The sequence below is a fragment of the Marmota monax genome, unplaced genomic scaffold (assembly GCF_021218885.2).
Source record: "Marmota monax isolate L192 unplaced genomic scaffold, Marmota_monax_Labrador192_F-V1.1 WCK01_AAM20220418_F8-fsc00100, whole genome shotgun sequence".
NCBI classification, from domain to species: Eukaryota; Metazoa; Chordata; class Mammalia; order Rodentia; family Sciuridae; genus Marmota; species Marmota monax.
Genome location: NW_026693872.1, coordinates 2,425,735 through 2,448,594, shown reverse-complemented (window position 1 = coordinate 2,448,594; position 22,860 = coordinate 2,425,735). Strand labels below are relative to the sequence as shown.

The 22,860-nt window shown below is 42.4% G+C and overlaps 1 protein-coding gene and 1 long non-coding RNA gene across 10 annotated transcripts in view; one reads left to right on the top strand and one right to left on the bottom strand.

The window, feature by feature from the left end:
* Positions 1-6,037: 6,037 nt before the first annotated feature.
* LOC124105463 (uncharacterized) lies at positions 6,038-7,494 on the bottom strand. Its single transcript, XR_006855733.2, has 2 exons — positions 7,029-7,494; positions 6,038-6,555 (listed from the first exon to the last, which is right to left on the bottom strand). It is a non-coding gene; the product is annotated as an uncharacterized LOC124105463 (long non-coding RNA).
* Lpp (LIM domain containing preferred translocation partner in lipoma) overlaps positions 7,006-22,860 on the top strand; it is a 663,875-nt gene continuing 648,020 nt past the window's right edge. For 4 of the 9 annotated variants that reach the window (XM_058585075.1, XM_046462626.2, XM_058585070.1 and 1 more), the window contains exon 1: positions 7,006-7,146. The gene's annotated coding sequence lies outside the window, so the exon portion shown is untranslated. Of the gene's footprint in view, positions 7,147-7,243; positions 7,347-22,860 lie in introns of those variants that run through there. The other 5 variants (XM_046462629.2, XM_058585071.1, XM_046462625.2 and 2 more) reach the window with 4 other exon arrangements.

The following is a 22,860-nucleotide window of genomic DNA, read 5'->3' as shown; positions in this document are numbered from 1 at the left end:
TATATCTTCCAAATATTTGGGGGTTATTTTGGTTTAATTTATTGTCTTTGTCTTATTAGAGATAAAAAGGAAACAAAAATGATGCATTATAAATTTTTTTAAATTAGATAAACAAAAATAAATAAAAATAAATAATCTTACCACTTAAAGATAACTCCTTTTATGTCTTAGAACTCCCAAATTCAACTGCAATTTTTTTGGTACCAGGAATTGAACCCAGGGGTACTTAATCACTGAGCCACATCCCCACCCCTTTTTATTTTTTATTTTGAGATAGGGTCTCACTAAATTGCTTAGGGCCTCACTAAATTGCTGAAGCTGACTTTGAACTTTGTGATCATCTTGCCTTAGGTTCCAAAGACACTGGGATTGCAAGCATGAACCACAGAACCTGGCTTTAACTACTTCTTCTTCTTCTTCTTCTTCTTTTTTTTTTTTTTTGGTATAGGGTATTGAATTAAGGGGCACTGGACACTGAGCCACACCCCCAACCCTATTTTGTATATTATTTAGAGACAGGGTCTCATGAGTTGCTTAGTGCCTCATCATTGCTAAGGCTGGCTTTGAACTCTTGATCCTCTTGCTTCAACCTCCCAAGCCACTGGGATTACAGGCTTGCGCCACCGTACCCAGCTCAGCTTCATTTTTATACAGCTATTTTTCTGCTTTTAAATATCATAAAATATCATATAATAAGAAAATAATATATGAGTGTTCATAGCAGCAACATCCATAATAGCCCCCAAATGAAAATAATCCAACTATCCACTAGCTGATGAATGAATGAACAGAATATGGCATATTGACACAATGGAATATTATTTGATCATAAAAAGTTTTAAAAAGTATGAATATATCATGTTCCAACATAGATGAACCCTGAAAACTTGCTAAGTAAAAGAAACCAGACATGTAAATCCACACATTGAATGCTTTATTTGTATGAAATGTCAAGGATAGACATATCTACAGGTAGGACTTTTTAGGTGGAGATGGGAATGACTATAAATGGTTGCAAGGTTTCTTTTTGGGTTGATAGGACTGCACTAGTATTAGAATGCAGTGGTGATTACACAACTCAATAATTATACTACATTTACTAAAACTATGTGTATGATTAAAATGAATGAATTTTATGTTACGAAATTATACTTAACTGGGCATGGTGGCACACATTTGCAATCCCAGAGAACTAGGAGGCTGAGGCAACAGGATTGCAAGTTCAAGGCCAGTCTTTGTCTCATAGTGAAGCCCTGAGCAACTCAGCAAGACCCTGTTTCAAAACAAAAATTAAAAAGGGCTGGGGATTTGACTCAGTGGTAAAGCACCTCTGTTTTTTTTTATACCGCCCCCCAAAAACTACAAATAATTATACTGCAGTTAAACTCTATTTGTGTGTGTAGTGTGTAGAATATATAATATATATCTACAGTTTAGTTGTACTTTAATTTATATGTATATAAATGTTAAAAGAGAAAGAGATCTATCTATCTGTCTATATATCTGTCTATCATGAACTTCTCTCCATACATCTAAAACTGCCCTGATATCTGCTGTGATGCCTAATGAGTAGATGACACTGGATTCCAGCCACGAATGAGGCAGAGTGCATCCTAAGCCTATTCATAGATCCCCAAGAACTAGCAGACACTCTTTAGCAACAATACAATTCTGTGCAGTTCCTAGAGGGACCACTGGGGCCTGTAAGTGAGGCTTGGCTGCATCCATCAAATCCTTGGACATCATCCTGCTGATATTGTGCGAAAATAAAACTGTGAGCCCCAGGTCTGTGTTCTCCAATGGGTCCTAGGGTGCATGGATCTCCAGGCTCATCACCATCAAAGGAGGTTTGTAGCCGAAGCAGTGGATTCAGTCCACCCACAGTTGATTGGGAAGTCTCAGCTAACTTATCTCAGCAGACCCCACCCTCCCAAGCTGGTATTATGTATCTTTGTGTTAGCATGTAAAATGAGGACTACATCTATTTTCTCAACACTATACACAAGTCTAGTACAGTTAATAGGTTCATGGTAGACACTTATGAGAACAAAAAGGTGATATGGACTGTCAGTCTTCACAGTGATCACGAACCAAGTAAGATTAAAGTTCTTCTAGCATCCTTGCTACCACAGACTGGACTCCACTGTCACTCTGTACTGTGTGACCTCTGAAGGTTTATTAGTTCCCAGGGATGGTTATATTTCTTCTAGGTCCTCGGTTTACTTGAACTCACAAGTCAGCAGACTGGAAGCAGGATCTGAATTGGAATGAGCAAAAATATATGTGGATATCTGATCCTGCAAAATTTGCAAAATGCAAATAGTGATATCTCTGTAGCCAGTCAGTGGAAACTAGGTAAAACTGTGCAGAAACCCATGGGGCAGATAAAAGTAATCATTTGTGCACATTGGCTTGAATCTGCTATGCCAATGATAAAAGTAGGTTGTGATAATTTTTTTTCCCCTTTAGAAAAGATCTAGTACCAATAAAAGGAAGAAGAAATTTACTTAGGAAGTCTGATGATGTATTCTGTTTTTACATTGAGATTATTTCCCCCCATTGTATTGTGAGGTATGAAGAATGGAGAGTAAACAAACTTTTTGTAAACTTCTTCTTTATCTTTAATGCTGCATTTACACAAAGCCTACCATTGCTGTTTACCATATCAAGTTTTTACCTCTTTTTGAAGGGTTAATGCTTATCCAGCTGGGCTAGAGTCAGCATCATCCATGGCCTTGGAAAGAGAACTACACTTGACTACACAACAGGATATATAAAATGTTAAAACTGTCTTGTGTGCTTAGTTTTTCCTAGAAAAATATGACTGTATTAGTCAGCTTTTTGACACTATAATGAAATACCTAACGTATGCTACCTACAAAGAGAAGAGATTTATTTAGCTCCTAGGTTTTGAAGTTCAAACTTGGGGGGGGGCACTGGTGTGGATGGGAGTTACTGTCTGATTATGTATAAAGCATATGTGGGAGCAGTGGGTAGGTGAGGAACCAGGCTTCCTGGGCTCAGGGTAGACCCAGCTTACCCAAGTATTAGCTTTGTATTAACAGTAAGTTACTTAGCCTCCCCAGGCTTTAGTTTCATCATGGATTTAATGGAGAAATAATGCCAATTTATGAAGTGAATTGCATATTAAAACATTCCTAGAATAGCCTGGCATATTATATGCACTCCAAAAAAAAAAAAAAAAAAGAAAAAGAAAAAAGGAACTACATTATTAGGTAGGTTATTTAGCCTTGAAAGGACAATAAAGGACAGACGACAGACATTAGGCTTACGCACCAAGAAAAATCCAGGAGTTATAAAACTGAAACAGTAGAGAATCTTATCTAAACTGGTAAGAATTTGGGAATGAGAGCTAGAATGCATAATCCTCCCCAATCTGTAGATAAATAAATATAATCCCTTGAGGGAACAATTACCTAAAATCCTGGTGACCCCTATCTGAAACAGATGAGCATCAGAAAAGTGGGGTCTGGTATGTCAAGACCTCCCCCAGCTCTAGTTGGTCATAACCCCTCAAGGGACACTACTGTTTTCAGACCAGATCCTCATTATCTCTTGCAACCAAGACCCCAGAACCCTCCCTTATCACCACAACTATGCCACAGCCACCAAATCACTCTGTCAACCAGAACATTGAGATCCTCAAAAAGGAAGTTTACTGATAAGTAGCCAAAGGATAAGAAACCAATCAAGGGGTCAGGAAAATTGAGGCAAGAACAGGGAACTTCATTTCCTTAAAAACTTCAACTCTGTGAGCACCATACCATCCTCTCTTCCAGGGGGTCCTTGCACTTCCTATGCTATACGTTCCTCTTTCCTTTCACTCTCTTAAACTTTTCACTTACTACTGTGTTTCCCTAAAATTCTTTGGGTGGATTCACAAGAACCAGGACCTCAGGTCTACAGTGGCTGCCCTGGATCAGGCTGGCAGATCTCTAGCCCTGTAACTGTATGAACTGCACAAAGATCCTTGTGTGCAGAGTTGTTAGTGGCTACAACGGAATGGTGGAAACACAGCCCAACCTGCCTAAAAATCTTTTGTGCCATCAACACACTAATGAGATTGCTACTTTTGGTCTTGAAAAGATCAGTGTTTCATCCTTGGACCGTGGGACCCCACCCCACCTGAGATGGTGCATTTTTTATTCTTTGAACAGATAAACCAGCATTTCTCTAGTACTGAGTCTGAAAATTTACAGTCTTCCCTTCTGGTCCAAACCCCTGCATACAGCAAGTGTTAATAGGATGTTGAAAAAAAAATCGACAGTGCAAAAGAAACCAGAATAGTAAACAAGAATGAGATGTTGGTTTGGGTTAGTACTACATGCGGTTCACCAAGCATCCAACTGATGATGTTGTCACTTATACGCCTGTGAAGGCCTCATAAATGGAAATTATCTTTTGTGACTAACATTATGTAATGCTCATGCTAACACCATGCCTACCTAAGAATTTCATAAATATTTCAGGAGGAGAAACACAGTGATGTTCCCCAACACACCCATGCAACAGTTTCAACATAATTAGTAGCATTTCTGGGTCCAAAACAGCACTCTTATAATGTGCATGATAGAGGAAATGAATGACTAATTATACCTTGTTAAATTTTATTAATCCTCATTAGAACTCTATTATTCTTTATAAGTGGGAGAAAGAGGGGTGGGTGGGTGGGGAAATGCCGGTCAAGTCCCGTTATAGCTGATGAGAATTGGGTGAATCCACTCTTACCTCCTGTGATACTGGGATTTTTTTCATACTAAATAGTAGTATTCAGGATGTGGGTTTGCTGAAATGTTTGATAGAATAAGTGAATTGTGTTGTGATAGGATTTGGTATTTTTAAAATCTCAGAACAAAATCTCTTTAAGAGCTCATCTTTCTCATTTTTAAAAATCATGTTAGAAGTAAAAAGAAAAATAGTTCATTATCATGTGGAATGGGTGGGTATCTCCACTCCCAGCCTCCTGCCATAGAAAGAGGTTTATTTAGGAAAGCAGATACACATTTAAGGAAGAAATAGGGCAATCTCAAGAGAGACCCTTTGGGGATAAAGCAGGAAATACACATTCAAGTGAGGATGTGGGCCATCTCGGGAGTGAGAGGCACTGGGTGGGTATTCTCAGTCATCTTTCTCTGCCTCCAGATTCACATTTTTGTATGTATAGATGAGAAAATTGAGTGGAACAAAGAGGTTAAATAATTTAAACAGGGGCTGGGGATGTGGCTCAAGCGGTAGCGCGCTCGCCCGGGTTCGATCCTCAGCACCACATACAAACAAAGATGTTGTGTCCGCCGAAAACTAAAAAATAAATATTAAAAATTCTCTCTCTCTCTCCCTCCCTCTCTCACTCTATCTTTAAAAAAATAATAATTTAAACCCAGAAATGTCTGAATTCAAAGACTTCACAAAAGAAATGCTCAATAAATGAGTCCAACAGCCTATGGTTTTTACATTTATTTCCTTAATTCTTGGTTAAAAGAATTCCATCAAAATCTAACTTCAAAAAAAAACATGTTTAGGAGTTTTTGTGCATTATTAACTCAAAGTGTACTCTCACCATGTATGAGTGGAATTAGGTCCTGATGGAAGTAAAGGCCAGGAAGATGGCATGGAAAGAGCACAGAATCAGGTGACCTGGATGGTGGGGGGGGGGGCAGTTGAGTTCAAGTCTTGCTTAGTTATTTTGTGCTTGGCAAATCCTTTACCTGAGTTTTTGCCTTAAAGGTAGAAGATGGACTACAATTAATCCTATCCAACTCACTTGAAGATGTAATAAGACAGATGAAAGAGCGTTTTTATGATATGTTGCAGTGAGAGATCATTCATTTAGATATGAATAGGATAGAAACACTTTCCTTGTGTCACGGGTTTGGAGTGCTTTCCAGGAAATAACCCCTGGATAACCCCTGGATACAGTAAATGGTAGTGCTTTCCAGGAAATAACCCCTGGATACAGTAAATGGTAGTTCTCACCTTTGCTCACATTTTCAAACGTCAGAGAAAAAAAAAATCCGACTTGAACCTTCCAAGAACAGGCTTGTCTTTATTCAAACCAGTCCACCCAGTTCGTATACATTTTTTCGAAACTGTAAGTACAGAGCAAGCTGTAGTTGTTTAACTCACCTCTTTCAGCATAGTACAAGGGAAGTTACCCTGAAGCAACTGATTGTCTCTGTTCCTCAGGGCTCACTGTCAACCAGAACCTTCTCAGAACTAGTTCTGGAAGGGAAATATAAAGTCACTTCACTGGGTGGTCCTCCTGCCTAGTCTGATATCTAACCTGGTTCACAGTTCAGAGGTTAGGAGGCAGTCAGGACCCTGCCTGCGGGCTGGAATCAATCCTGAGGGGAGGCAGGGACTCGGGTCCCGCTCCTGGATCTGTTGAGAGTAGGTTCTGTGCAAATCATTTCTTTTCTGCAAGTTTCAGCATTCTCACGGGTGAAGTGAATGGGTTGGAAGTTTGTCTCTGCCAGTTTGAACATCCTGTAAGTTTTGAGTCTTGCTGGGAATCCGGGGTGGGGCTCAGGAGGAGGTCTGTCGAAGGGAATACTTTAGCTCAGGCTCAGTCCCCTAATTTGGCACCTGCATAGGAGACTCAAGTCGCCCCACTTCTCTAGCAGCCCCTCAACTCGGCCGCTTCCTCCTACGTCTCCTTCCTCTTCCTCCAGTGGAGGCAAGCCTCCACACCTCCCTCTTTCCCTTCCTCCTTTGCAAGTTCCCTACATTCCCACGTCTCCTCCTCTTCCTCCCAGGAAATGCAATGCCCTCTGTGCGCCCACCTTTTGGCAAAGTCACTGCCCGCTGCGTGCGCCCCCTCCCCCGCCGGGCGAGCGCTGCGCTGCGGCCCGCGGGCACACGCCTTCCCATACCTTACATGGACAAATGCGTGCAGGCAAAGTCAGGAATTCAGGCCCCTGACGTCAGCCTCCAGCGCTCAGGGCACCGCACGGGAGACCGAGGGGAGGGGGTGGGGACGGTGGGGAGGAAGGAGGGGGAAAGGCACCAACCAGCAGTCGCTCCAGCCCTGCCGAAGTTTCACTTTTTGTCTGTGGGTTCGCTCCCGGGCCCCGCGCAGCTTTCCCGGGATAAGTAGCTTAGCGATCGGGGAGAGCCGAGCGCTGCAAGGTAAGGGCTGGCTGCACGGCCCGGGACGCGGGGCGCTGGGCGCGGGCGGTGCGCTCGCCCGGACCGGTGCGGGGCGTGGGGCCGGGCCTGTCCGGGGCTGGGGACAATGGGAGGGGGAGTGCCCGGGCACCTCCTCCTCCGCCTCTGCCTCCGCCTCCAGCCGCCGCTGCTGCCGCTGCCCCGTCTGCCTCCTCCCTGAGGTATTGTTGCAAATCCTCCTTCCTTCCCCCTCACCCTCCGCCCGCGGGCGCTTCAGGAACCCCCAGCCCGCCCCGGGCGAGAGCGCCTCTGGGGTGGCAGGAGCGCGGGGTGCAGAGCTCCCTTCCCCGGCCGCCAGGCCCGCGGTGCGGAAGTGCCGACCGCGGCCCAATCACCGGGTGCACGCCGTGGGGGAGGGGGACCCAGAGTTTTGGGGGAAGCCTCGATCGGGGGTTGGGCGGGGTTGGAGTCTTTGCGCGCCCCCTGCCCGGGCTTTCTGGGCGCCCAGGGGGCGGGGCCACGCCTAGCCGCTTAGAGCTTTCGCGGAATCTCAGTTGTCACAGTGGAAAGGGCCTAGAGACCCAGTCATTCAAGTCCTCCCATTTCAGAGTTAGAGCAACCGAGGCCAAGACTGGAGGGTCTCCCCTGAAGTCATTCTTTAGAGATCGAGCCATAAATAAAGTAGGTGGCTCAGGACTCCTACTTCCCATTCTGTAAGCATTTCTAGAGTCCCCACTGTGTGTCAGGCACGTTGCTGGTGTGTTGGGCCCAGATCTTACCCTCAGGGAGCATTCAACTGAGTGGAGAAGCCAAACCTGACCCAATAGGAAATGTTAAGTGCTGAGGGGAAATATAAGGATAAGAGTTTTAAGGAAATGGCCTTTGGAGGGGGCTGTGCTTGATTGTTGCTTTTGAAGGATGGGGAATTTTCTGAAGTCAACCAGCCATGGAGGAAGGGCGTTTCAGCGAGGCAAGTGCAGACCAGAGAAGACTGAATAAAGGGTGGGAAATAAAGATGAACTGTAAATGGGGGCATGAAGTTTGGAATAGGGACGGGTATGACCTGAGATGAACTCGTCCGTGGAATGGTACCTGGATTCTTGGGCAGAGTGGAGTCTTTGGGATTCAGGGTCCCAAGAAAACTCTACTTTCCTTTCCTTAGGAGGGTTCCACCACTTTCCCTCCAACAGGAAAGGATTAGCAAGAACTCAGGGTTATCTCTGAGCTACTTTCCTCAGCCAAACTCACTTAACATTGTTTCAATCACCTTATTCTTTTGATCCCCCATCCCTTTTTCTGGATGTCTTGCCTCTCCAATAAAATGAATTGTCACAAATGTGTTAGTGACTTACTGCTTTTCCTCTTCCTGTACGTGTGCATTTTAAGAAATTTCTCTAGAGGAAGGAAGGGAAGTGGATGGGGGTGTCTTTAGAAAGAGCTAACCTTCTCTCCCATTCTCACTTTGCCTCACTCTTACAGGTAGGGAAACATGTAGAGTGTCAGCCCTAGACAGAGTAAAGGTGGACCACAGTGGGGGTACAGAACACCCAGTAGAGTTCTCTCTATTCCATCAAAATCCTCCTCCTTGCAGAACATCTGCCAGCACCAGGGCCAGTTAAAGAGGAGATTATGTATCTTGCATCTGATGCTTGCAAGGCAGCCCTTAACCCCAGTGCTCAAGCCTTCGTAGTTTAGAATGTAGAGTCTGTAGACGGGAGTAGCTATTTGAATGGTAGGGGTGCAAATTTGGGGCCTCTGGGTCAGACAGTCCCTCAGGGTCTGGCACCCTGTAAATAGCATAGGCTTAGCCTTGGCCTTGGTGGTAGGGAGAGGAAGGAGAAGCTGAGCCTCTGAGCTGATTGTTATGGTGGGAATGAGTGGGATCCCTCTTGAAGTCACATTCTGGTGGAGAGGTGATGCCTCCAAGAGAGGGAGACAATTCCAGGAAATGATGGGTGGGAGAGGAGACTTGATTATGAAGGACTTTAAAAATGCCAAGTTATTGAGTTTGGATATGACTTGAAGCCATCATTTGAGGGTTTCCAGCAGGCTGGAACATGAATGAGAGGGGATTTCTCACGTTGGGAAGCCTCCTGCTGCCCAGTTTCAGTGAGAGGTGATAATTTGTTTAAGAATATTATCATTGGGTGTTTGTTCATTTAATTGACATGTTACTGAGTACCTATTATGTGCTACTGACAAATATGAAACATTTATAGCAGGATCCTGTTTTTATTAAGATAAATTGTGTTAAATTAATTCTAAGACACTTTTTCACATTTTAATGTCACTAAATCTGGTTGTCTTATAATCACGGATGTGTCATAGTTCAACAGGTTTTTTTTTTTTTTCCATTTTAGGTTGATAATGACACATCTTACAGTCAATGATTGAAATTTGATAAAATTTGTTAATCATGTCCTTTATGAATGTATAGTACTTTGCACTTTAGAAAACACTTTAGCATCATCTATTCCATTTGAATCTCCAAGATTCTCTGAGAATTAAGCCTGGTGACATAGCCACCTCCATTTTAACTCTTCTCCAAGGTTACCTAGCCAATTAGGAATGTGCTCAAAATTGCGATCTCAAACTTGTGATTCTTGGTGGTAATACAGGTCTTCATTCTGCTGCGAAATTAACATGGGTTAATTGGGAACGGGAAAAGAATGTGATTAGGTTTGATTTCAGAATGAAGGCTCAGGGTGCTGGAATATTTTGGCCAAGGACAGTGTGTAACTTATAAGGGTTGGGAAGCCCTCTTCACCCAGAGATCTGCTGTATTAAATAGAACAAGGACAGTGAAATGGAAACTGGTAGGTAACATGGTAAGAACGAAGGCTGGAGATGCACAGATTTTACCTAAAAAGAAGAGCAGTGCACAGAGCAAACACTTCCTGACTTTGCTTACTGTGTACCAGAACTAGGTAGGCCCTGGGTATAGAGATGAGGAGGGCATGGTCCTTGACCTTGAGGAGCATAGGGGAGGGCATATGTGGTGGAGTGGGGGCTCTCAGTGTATCAAGTGCTGTCAGTATGTTTTGGCTGCTCTGCACCAAACTCAGGGAAGCCTTCATAGAGGGGGAACTGTCTGAACCAAATCTCTAGGACTCAGTGGGAACTGTCAAAGTGGAAGAATGGCAGGTGAGATTCCTGCGAGGCAAAGGTAGCATGGTTGATTTTCAAGGCTGTGTTTTAATGGCCAGCACGAAGAGCTGTGGGAAATGGAGAAAGGGGAGGACTCCTAATTTTTTTATCTCATAGGCTATAGGAGCCATTAGCTGATTCTCTAAAGGCTTGCAATTCATAAAATAAGGCTAGACAGGGGCTCTGGAACTATCGATGTGGGATTAAGTATTTGATGGTAATGTAGGAGGCATAGTAACACTTGCTGGATCCAGTAACATAGCTGGATGAATGAACTTGAGACTTTGACCCAGGGTAGTAATTAGGCCCTCATTCAGGTATGTGCATTGATGGGTGGGGACTTTTCCTGGAATATAGTTTTGGAATGCTACGCTTTGGTGGAAGAAACTTGCTCGAAGAAACTTGCTAGAGGTGAGGAAGTGGAGGTAAAATGGTGCAGTAAGCTAGGACCTGGGTAGAAACCCATTGACATGAAGTTGCCTATGAGGCAGAGAATGTGAGGGCATGGGAGGGTAGAGGAATGGAAGTGTGTAGTGGGAATTGCCCTGCCTGCCCGGCGGCCCAGAGGACATGACTGGTGCATTACTAATGCAGGTCACTGAGATGAGTTTGGAGGGTAGACGGGTGGTGGAGCATTAATGTGTTGAAGCAGGTTAACTGTAAAATTGAAGTTGGAAAATGTTTATCTTCTTATTATGTTTAATGATAATATATAATTTTAGACATTTTGAGTGCTTGCTGTGTGATTATTAGTTACCATATTGATTCATTGAGTTAGGTTTTATGAGTGTTATGCTTTGGATGTGGTTTGTCCCCCAAGAGTTCATGTGATGGAGGTGGGAGGTCCTCAGGTCATTAAAGGTGTACCTTGGGAGAGATTAAGGTGGTCCTTTGGAATCCTGTTAGTTTTCCTAAGAACGTATGGAAGAGCCAGCCTGATTTGAATCACTCTTTGGCTTCCTGTTTGCTGATGTCATCTCTGTCCCCCCATATGCTCTCACTATTTCTGTATCATTTTCCATGAGACCTTTACCAGAGCTGAGCTGATGCTGGTGCCATGCCCTTGAGCCTCCAGAACTGTGAGCTAAGTAAACCTGTTTACTTTATCAACGATACCAGCTTCAGGTATTAAGTTATAGTAACAAAAAATGGACTTCGATAATGATTATTAATCTCATTTTGCTGGTGAGAAAATGAATTTGGTGAGATAAGGTTGCACAACTAAGTAACACTGCCATGTTTCCAACTCGTGCATGGTTGCTAGCCTCTTCACCACTCCTTTCTGTGCCCACAGCAGGAAAAGTTCAAATTGATACTGTTTTTCAGTGTTCTCCGGGACTTAATTCAGCACACACTCCTTGGGGCTTGGTGGGATGACAGTTGAGGATTTCTTTGGATGAGTGGCTTCTCTGTCCCACCTCCTTCTCTCTTAAGCTGCCACCATGCCCTCTATCTTTGGGTGTTCTCTCTCTTCAAACCTATTTGGGAGGACTGAGCCTCTGCAGCAAATCATCTGCTCCTCTCAAAAGTGCCTACTTTCCCACCCAGTCCAATGCAGGGATAAGGATTTGATGTATCCAATAGAGGGACAGTTGGGGCTATAAAAAAAGTGGTGGGGAGTCTCCATCTGTGTCATTACCCTTGGTTTATGGCTCCTGCAACAACTCTGGAGTTGAACCAAATCCCTCCTTTTGGATCCCTTCCTCCAAGAAGCTTTCTGGCTCTGGACTCAAGGGATCAGCTCTAGTCCTTCTTTTTATCTACCTGCCTCAGGTGGGTCATTTGCATTTTGGTGACTCATTGATAAATGGATGAATGAGTTGCTTATTCTCTGGGGGAGAGGAGGTAGACCCTAGGAATGGCACCTGGTGATATAATACTTTGTCTTTATCTTTGACTCCCTCTCATCTCTGATGCCTTGTAGATGTTTAGTAGCTATTTGTTAATGAATGAGCAATGTCTGTTGATATTATATAAACATGAATCACCACTTCACCTTAAATATTTGCTTTTCTATCTCCCCTCTACTTTTAGATAAGTTTCTTGAGGATTGCAAAGATGTCTGCTTTATTACTGGTGATATCCCAGTGCCCAGAAGAGTGCCTGGCATGTGATAAGTGCTCTGGAAGTATTTGCTATGGGAAGAGAGGGAGTGGCCTAATAGTTCACTGCCACCACAGGATAGCAATCATGGCAAAGGGGACCATGATTTTACTGCCTAGAACCTTGAGCCTATAGAGATCCAGGACTGGATGGAGAATCACCTGTGCTGTAGCTGCCACAGGTGGCATTGGGCAGTGCTACCAGTGGGATGAAAACTGGGGGACTGGGAGTGTGGTGTTGAGGGTGTGAGATCAGCTATGTTAAGAAAAACTGAATGTGCAACTGGCCTTTTGCTTTTCCTTCCTTCAGCCAGGCAGTTTTATTATTCTGTTTTCATAATCCAGGTCTTTGCTTGTGCTGTTCTCCCTTCCTGGATCTTCAGCCTGTTGTAAACCTATGATCCTTTGATATCAAGATCAAAATCCTCTCTATGCCATGAAGCGATTTCCAGAGTCCTTGCCTCTTTTACTCCACCTATGAGTGTGATCACACACAGCTCCATCTCTTGTATGAAATTCATTACATGTGTACTGAGTGACTACCGTATGTCAGGCAGAAGTGCCGGATCCTGGCTTATAAGGAAAACAAAGACAGGCTTTGTCTTCAAGGATCTTTATTCTAACATAGGAGAGAGACTGAAATAGACTGTGCTAAGGCCTTAGTAATGAGCAAAGGGCTAATGGGCACATTAGGAAAGGAGTGACTGACCATCTGGAAGATTTGGTGAATACTTATGGAAAAGAAGACATTTGGGTTGGATTTTGAGGAGTAGGTATGGGTTCTCATGATAGATAGGGTTGGAAGAGCTTTCCAGGCAGGGGAAACCTTGATATATATGCATAGGCTTGAGGACTAGAATTTTCTAGGGAATAAAAAACTATTTGGAGATCATGTGAAGGGTGTGGCTGGCTAGGGAGGGTTAGATGGTCAAGGGCTTGTAGGCTGAAGTAAAGATCATGACAGAGGTGGGGAGGGGAAGAGCTTTTATTACTTTTTGAGCAAAGGAAGACTTTGTTGGATCTGTGTTTCAGAGAGCTCTGGGAACAGAATGATAGCAGGTCAAGGCCAGAGGCAGTTTAGAGATTGCTGAAATCTCCAGGACAGGGAGATAGTCCTGTACCACATCAGCAGAGTAGAGAGAAGGAAAAACAGATTCCAGAAACTGTTATTATAATAATATGAACTAGCTTAGTTCTACTATTATCTTTTTTTTCCTCCAGTTTATCAGACCTGGCTACAAAAAAACTATTTTATGGACATCAAAGCTTGTAGTCAGTAGGAGGAACCCCAAATAGGTAACCAGTTCCTGCTTTACAAGTATGGCCTGGTTCCTTGGTGGTAACAATGACCCAATCCCTTATTATACAGAGAAGGAAACTGAGACCTAAAGAAAGGAACAGATTTAGTTAGTCACATTTGATCCTCATTCCCAGACCAGCCCTGTTTCCAAGGTGCTTTTCATTCTCAGTTTCTTGTGTACTTGACATATCCCCTACCTTCCAAGGGCTTTGCTTTGGAGGATTCCGGGAGGGGATATAACTGGGAGATCATTGTGTCTCAGGCTTGGGCCTTTCATTTTACACTTTGAAAACAATGTGATTAAGATGGTTCTGGCTATTTGTGTTATTGCCTGGTTATTATCTGTGTTATCTGGTTATTGTGTCATTGACATTGATGCCTGCCGCTTGCTTGCAGGAACCAAGCTAATGAATCTGTGTTAGCTCCATCGTTTCTTATAGGTGATGCTTCCTGCCCACTTCCCACCATTCTCCCTTTATTTTTGCTGGCCTGAAAATTTTCAGGATGACAGTCTTAGATGCATTACAGGCAGAGCCTCCTATCTTTTCCTTCCCTCTTAAACCTGCTCATCACAACCCATCTTGCAGAGCCCATTAGTATTTCATAGCCTTCATAGCACTTTTTATGTGGCAAATGCATTTTACGATCATTTTTATTACTTAATTCCCAATTGCAACTCATTGTGTTGGCAAGATCAGTCTTGCTTCACAGAGAGTGGGCAAGTGTTCAGGGGTGAAGAAACCTTCCCACGAGGACTTCAGTGGCAGAATGAGACTCGGACTCCTGTCTTTAAAACTCCTGTCCTGCTTCTTAACTTCTGCAAATGAGCAAGAAATAATTGATATGTACATCTTCAGTAAGCCCTATGCAGAGGTGTGAGAATTTTTTTTTTTTTTTTGGTACTGGGGATTGAACCCAGGTATTCTTTACACAGAACTACATCCCCAGCCCTTTTTAGTTTTTATTTTGAGGCAGGGTCTCTCTAAGTTTCTGAGACTGGCTTTGAATTTGTGATTCTCCTGCCTCAGCCTCCTAAGTGGTGAGACTGCAGGTGTATGCCACCACACCCTGCAAGAAACAGTTATTATTTCATTAGCACTAATTAGTAGAACTAGCTGCTTGTGAACAAGGCTTTTGAGAGAGTTTTAGTCAACTTTTTTTTTTTGTTGTTGTTGTTGCTGTGAATAAAATATCTGACCAGAACAATTGTAGAGGAGGAAAAGTTGATTTTGGGGCTCACAGTTTCAGAGGTCTCAATCCATAGAAGGTCGGCTCCATTCCTTGTGGCTCAAGGTGAGGTAGAACATAATGGTGGAAGAGTGTGGTGGAGGGAAGCTGTTCACATGATGATCAGAAAGCAAAGAGAGAGGTTCCACTTGCCAGATACAAAATATATACCCCTAAGGCACACCTGCAAAGACCCACCTCCTCTAGCCACACCCACCCACCTTCAGCTGCCACCCAGTTAATCCCATCAGGGGATTAATCCACTGATTGGGTTAAGGCTCTCATAACCCAATCATTTGTCCTCTAAATCTTTTTGCATAGTCTCACATATGAGCTTTTGGGGGACACCTAATATCTAAACCAAGTCCTGTGTTTGAATCACTCATGAGCTCTGTGATCTTAAGTTTTGGAACATCCCTAAGCCTTAGTTGTTGTGATCTCTCTTTGAGATCACAATACACTTGTGAAAACCAGAGAAATTCCCCTTGATGGAGCTTTATAAATGGTAGTGTAGTGTGTACTTGTGGCCCCTCCTGGGTGTTCAGTATGACATCTGGCACACAATGATGACTCCTTTTTCTACCGATGGAGGTCATAGGATTTAGATCCGGACAACTCCAAGTTCAAATCTTAGCTGTGCCATGTAGCAGAGGGGTCACTATTTGGTTTTCTGATTTACTCCTTTTAATGCCTTATTAAGGAGGGCACCATAGTTGAAAATAGTTTGCTCCGGAACATGGGATGAGAGCCACAGATATTCACAGGAATTTCCAGGCTGTGCAAGAGTTTGTCACCAGTGAATAGCTGTGCAGTGTCCCTCTTTCCACCATGACCATCCCATTCTCTCTTAGGTTTATTTGTGTTGTATTTGTAATTTTTGGTCCTATGGGATTTCCTTCCACTGTCCTCTGCTGCAGGAGTTGCTTGTGCAGTAGACTCACATCATGGCAGTAAAACCCCCAGTAGCTCAAATGGAAAGCTAGTGCTGAGGGATGAGCCAGGTCTTCCACAGATAAGTGTGTGGGAACTTTTCATGGGGCAGGTAAGAAAGGGGATTGGGACAGGCCAGGGTCACTGACCTCATAGAAGTGTGCTTTGGCCTCTATTACTCTTGCTATAGCTATTGTCAGTGCTGCTGGGGATTGAACCCAGGGGCACTCTATCCCTGAAGTACATCCCCAGCCCCTTTTATTTTTTATGTTGAGACAATGTGTTGCTAAGATGCTGAGGCTGGCTTTGAACTTGTGATCCTCCTACCTCAGTCTCTTGAGTTGGGGATTACAGGCCAGCACCAGTATGCATGCCATTCCTTGGCATTTTTAAGAGAACATTTAGTATGTTAAAGGATTTTTATCCTCAATTTCCTTACATATAAAAATGTCTGAAGCAACAGTACTTGCTTCATGGCTAGAGTGGCCTTACTTTCTGGTTGGCCCAGTTGAAGCTCTGTTTGTCTGTATTCTAGCTTATTCTTCTAGTATCCATACTGTCCCCTTCCTTTTTCAGAGGTGTTTTGGTTTGGAGGATAAACTGTATGGTCACCTTATTCATTTGTGAATATTGAGTGAGACATTTTAAGTGAGCCCAAGCCAGACCTCAATTAAGGACTTCAAAAATGATCTCAAGAAATGTCTATTGAATGAACTACATTTATAAAAGTAAAAGTTCTAGGATGTTTGAAGGCAGTGCCAAGATTGTAGGCACTTACTAGGGCAGGTAAAGCATGTTAATATGTATGCAGAATGTAAAGAAATACCATGGGTGAGGTGCACATGAGGCCCTGGTGGCCTGTGTGTACCTGCCAGATCATGTGCAGAAGAAGCTCATTGGAAGTGCTTAGTCTCAGCTGAGACCTCAAAGGATGGGAGGCTTAGACCAAGGAGCCATAGGGCAGCCCTGTCTAATAATAGATAAGAAATGAGATTGATTCTCTGTCCTTGTGTGTATGTTAGCTGTGTTTCTGAATCTATTATTTTCCATACAGTGGTCCATCTTGATAACTACTTCTTAACAATAACTGTGGAAGTCCAGTGCTATTCTATATTCAGTGCCAGCATGTCCCCAGAGTCACCTATACTTATTCTTTCTAATGAATTTCCACTGAAGACAGGTTTTGTTTAGTTCCCAGGAAGAACAACTCAGTTGCCATTTAGAGCTTCTGTTTTGTTTGGTATGAAAACTAATCATTTTCAGGAACTATGGTAAGGAGTTGCCACCCAGAGGGTGGGTATTCCGTCACTCATGGGAAAGGTAAACTTTGCAGTGACCAGGCAGGTAAGTGGCTCCTTTTCATAGACTAAGGTGAAAGGTAGGTCAGCGTTCCAATAGCTGCTCATTTCCACCCTGGAAATCTTTCTCCTTGGCCATAGCTTAGCAACCTCACTTGGAGAATTATTAGTATTGACAGTTGGACAGAACCCTAAGGATACATTTGTCCATCACTGTGACACACTTTTATATTCATTCGTTGGATAGCATATCTCAGGTGCACCTGTGAATGAACGAGTGCAGATTCCAGCACGGGTCTTGGGAATGGACACTTGAATGCAGCATGGTTCCTGCCTCTGGGAGGTCAGATAAGTAATCTGACCAGTATGTAGAAGTATGTGCAAAAATGTCTGATGGCTCTGAATGGATGTGACTAACTCAGGGACCTGGAGAAACTGCAGAGATAAAGCTATTGTTATTTGATTGGGCATTGAAGGATGAGTGGGCATTTGGTGGGCTAGAGGAGGAGAGGATATTTATGTTGGGGAAATGACTTGAACAGAGACATGGAAGTAAGAAGTGCATGGTGCCTTGGAAAATTGAAATTATGGGGAATGCATTGCAGAGCAGAGAGGCTCTGGAGATTGTTGGACAAAGGCCTTGATTGAGGCTTCACACTGAAAGTAGCATCCACTAGGGCAGTGAGAGGACTGAATCTGTTTCAGGAGAACATCTGATTGTGGTGTGCTGGGTGGATTGAACCCACCAATATAGTATGGCCCTTTTTTCCCAGTCCCCACTTTTTTTGAGGGACTGTAATAAACCCAGGCCAAAGATAAAGCAAAGCTGAATTAGGGCTGAGGCAATGGATCTGAGAGATAATTCATAGATAGAATAGAAGTCACTCAATATTCTCATTTTACATAAGAGGAAACTCAGGCCTCTGGAAGGTGACACATGCAGAGTCCGCAGCCTGGTCCTGGCATAACCCTGAGGTGATCCCATTCTCCGCTCAGAGTCTTAGAGGGGTACAGAAGGCATGGCTTTTGAGAGAACTCAACACCCTTTTGATCTTACATGGATTTCACGAAACCTCTTATTCTGCATGGGATGGGCTCTTATTGGAGATGTGGAACCTCTGATCACTAGGGATAGTCAAGCAGTGACTGATTGGAATGTTACAGTGAAAATTCAGGCTTTGGTTGAAGACTGATCTAGAAGGTCTTTGAGGCCTACTAACCCTGACCTTTTATTTCAAATTTATTTTTAATTCCTGTGGAAATATATTTATAGCAGTCTTATCTGGGGCCACCTGTTCATTTGGCTTATCAAGGTTATTTGAGCCAAATTGGACTACAGGCAAAGTGGATGATTGGGTTCTGGGAATGGTGGGTTGTGTCATGCAGTAGTGTGAGGGAACAACTGTTTGGTGACAGGGAGATCTCACCAGGGAGATCTCTGACCTAGAATAGCTTCCATGATCCTGATCAAAATGGAACCTACCATTATGGTATGGCCCTTTCTTCCAGTCACCACTTTTTTTTTTTTTAATAGTTAACCTTGTGTTTTCTCCCCATTGGTGCTGTGAGGTAGTTATTGTTATCATCTAAGTACAACTGGTCAGGACCTTGAGGCTGAGAGAGGGTGAAAGCCTTGCCCAGGACCTAAGGTAGATACTGAGCCAGGACTTAAGTTTTCTGTTGGTGCAATGCCAGATTCTTCCTGTTGCTGGCCTGTGCAGGTCTCCAAGTCACTCTAGCTTTTTGTTCATATTCATATCTTCAGCCTCCAATGCAGTTCCTGACATGTGGTAAGAATTTAATTAATGTTTATTGAGTGGACATGTGAATGAATGAATAATAAAAATGTAACAAATGACAACTCGGGTTTAAAGAACATATTTAGTAATAAAAAGATCGAACACTTCCAAACATTAATTAAACTGTTACCAAAAGACAATGAAAAAGAATTAATTTAGAATACATTTATTCAACTTCATTAAAAAGAAAAATCAAAACCCTTTTACCCAAATACCTCTTCGGATATTTTATATGCCCATGACTCTAGTCTTTTTTCCACATTTTGTATTGGTGCATTATTATTGTACATAATGGTGGGATTTGTTATATATTCTTACATGCACATATTAACAATATAATTTGGCCATTATCAGTGCCCAGTATTTCCCTGCTCCATCCCCTCCTCTCTTCCCCTCCTTCTCCTAGTCTACTTAACCCCCTTCAATTTTCATAAGATCCCCATATCTTTCTTTTCTTTTTTCCTCTCTAGCTTCCACATAGAGAAGAATGAGAGAAATTAGAGAAAACCCATGACCCTTGACCTTCTGAGTTTGGCTTATTTTTGCTTAATATAGTGTTCTCAAGTTCCATCTATTTTTCTACAAATGACATAATTTTATTTCTTTAATTACTGGATAAAACTATTATGTACATATACCACATTTTCTTCATTTCTTTGTCCCTTGATGAACATTTAAGGCATCACTCTGATCTTAACTCCCTAAAAATGTATGTCCATTTTTTTTGACACGTGAATGTTGTTTGTGTATATTTAATGTTATTACAAAAAGTTCTTCCCTGTTTTTGTCTTATGTTTTTATTTTATGTGACTAAAGATTTGTTAAAATCAATAGTCCTAGTGTAGGCATTATCCTTATAGGCACTAGGATAGTTTCACTTTTAAAAAGATCAAATGCAATTCAATATGTTTAAAAATGCAGTAACAAACATCCGTGGGCCATAACTTTTATTCCCTTCTAAATTATTTCCTACAGGCAGTTATTTCTTTGGCACTTCACTTTCCCCCAACCATTTTGTCTCGTATATTATGTGTTTATCTCCCAGGGATGTAGTAGAACTGTACGGATGCTTTGGGAGTCAGGTTTAGATTCAAACCATAGCTTTTCCACACATCAGCTCTATAACCTTGTACCTGTGACTTAACCCTTGTGAACTTCTGTTTCCTCATCTGTAAAAGGGGAGAAGTGTGCCTTTCATGTGACATGACCATGGGAGGAATTCTGCGGTCAGTGTAGTAAAGCACCAGAGCCTGCTATGTGGGGCCACTGAAATACGTTATTCCTCTTCTCTTTGATGGGTTCTCTGTCTCAACCCACCATTTAGTCAGATGCCTGAGCTCTTTTAACTTTCATTTCTCTATTGAGTGTGGTCCATAGTAGACCTTAAATAAGTGCTGATAGACTGGTTATTTCAGATTTTTTTTTTTTAAGAGGAGAATTACAGGCACAGAAGTCCCACATATTTCTGTTGCTTTTCATGTCAGTTGCCATTCAGCCTCCAGAAACTAGACTGCTAATTTGCAGAGTCATTTGCAGTGTATGAATCAACTTGTTTCTCTGTATCTTCACCACGATTTAATTTTATAACTTGCATTTGTCTTAGCAATTAAATTAAATTAATATGTAAGAAGTGATATTTCATTATTGCTTTAATTTGCATTTGTTTAGAAAGTAAAAAAAAAAAAATCCCAAGTAGTGGCTTAGGGCTTATATTTCTTCTTGTGTCATTTGTTAAATGACAGTATTTAGAAATGTTCTAGGCTGGAGAAGCTTGGTAAGAAAGGGCTAAAAAATTGGTGAGTGTTTTGAGTTGCCTGCATGTTATTCATGGCATTCATCAGTTCATTTGGTGGTTATTGAGCACCTGCTGTATGCAGGCAGTACTCTAGGGGCTGTACATATATGATGAAGAATAATATAAATGAATGGAGTCAGGATCTCTAATTCAATCTCATTTTATACCTGAGGCCTAGAAAAGTCAGGTTAATTACCTGGGGTCATATAGCTTGTTCAGCTGTTTATTCCAACAGTAATGATTTTATGGAGACATCCTGGAAGTTTCAGTTTTGTGATATTAAACAAATCCTCAAGCTGCGTCCATGCTGAGTTCTGATTTTTGGTTTAGAAAATATGGTCATGGGTCTTCTGAAGTGTATCCCTTCCTAGGTCTCTCTGGTGCTTTAATGTACATTCATTCTTCAATAAACAAAGAATACTAAAACAGGACCAGAAAACAAAAGAACCCCAATCCAAGTAGCTTGGACCAATTGTGAACTTTTTTGAATATGTTTTGGTAGATGGGGGACAGATGACATACTTCCCTACAACATAAAATAGTCAATTTAGATTTAATAAGGCAGTTATCTTCAGGTAATAAAAATTCAACTAACTTGCCATAACTATCTTGTTTAGTCAATTAAGAGCCTCATATTCCTCACTTGCTGGGTAAAATTTAATAGAACTTCAGTTAAGCATTTATTGCTTATTTAATTCAAAATTAAGTTAATCACCACAGTTAGTAACAACCACTGAGTATTTAATTAACATTCAGCAAACTATCTTATTAAGTCTAAATTAGATACAGACAGGTCTTGTTTATCCCCATTCGTTTGTGCACACACTTCCCCCATCTTACCCCAAAGGGCCTTTGGTTTTCCCATGACTTTCCTTTTCTGACTTGTTTCATTTTCTTCTTGTTGACATCCAACTTGGATGAAGGAAGAGGAGAAGAGGCAGGAGTTGTCATGCTATGGGAACTTTAGGCTTGAGGTAGAGCTGAGAAACTTCTCCATTCGGTTCTGTTTCATTCCATTCCATTCCATTCCATTCCATTCCATTCCATTCCATTCCATTCCATTCCATTCTGTTCCATTTCATTCCATTCCATTTTTCAAGATAAATGAGCACTTTCTCTGTGTGAGGCATTCTTTTAAGCACTGAGGAAGAAGTACAGGTCATCTTGACATGTTTGGTTTCATTGTCTTGTCTAAATGAGATGATTGGTTTTATTTTATTCATACAACACCTGTGGCCCACGGTGTGCAGGGCCCTTGGCTGGGTGTGGTGGATGCCAGTGATTCTGACAAGACTCAGGGTCTCCCATGGGAGGTGCTGTCTGGAAGCATGATGTTCCTTTAGAATACTGTGATTCCATGAGACAGTGTTTCCCAGAATTTAAGGCTTTCCTTTAGTGATCAAACATGCTTTGGGAAAATTGCTGTGGCCCATGGATGCTGCGTATCAGCCTCTCACAGCTAAGGAAGGGTGTGTGGACATTAACCCTTGTAACAGTGACACAGGGTCAGAAGTTCTCTTTTGCTTGAAAGGCAGGCAAAGTGGGAGACTTGAGATACAAGGACACATGGCTGGTGCAGCTAGGAAGTCTGGGCAGGCCTTCCTCCTGGAGAAGAGGTGACCTTGTGTGACAGAGCAGCATGGAGGGTGGCCACAGTGTCACCAGGAGTGAACAACAGTAAAATTCTGACAAGGCTGATTGGGTGGACACACCCTGACACATTGCTGTAACTTAAACCTGTTTTGTTACAGCCTGAATCTGAAGAGGTGGGAAGCAGATGACTTTTTTGTTGTGGAACTCTAGGTTTTAGGTTTTGTTCCACCTGAGCTACTGCCCATCTATAGAAGCCATCGCTGATATTCTTCCAGAGGGCCTTTTGATTCCTCTGTTTGTGAACCACAAAATCTTTTAGGAGTCTTGGCTCCTTCGTGGACAGCTTCTTCTGTGTACCCTGCCATTCACCATGTACTCTGCCTTTTCTTCCTCCCTAGCTTCCCGTATTGTCTTGAATCCCCCCATGTCTCTATTTTTTATTCTTATCCGTCTGTATCATCATTTTCACCCAAGCCAGGCTACTCTTTTATATTTTTCATTTTTATGCTTCATTTAAAATAATGTGGCTAGTATTCTCTCCAGT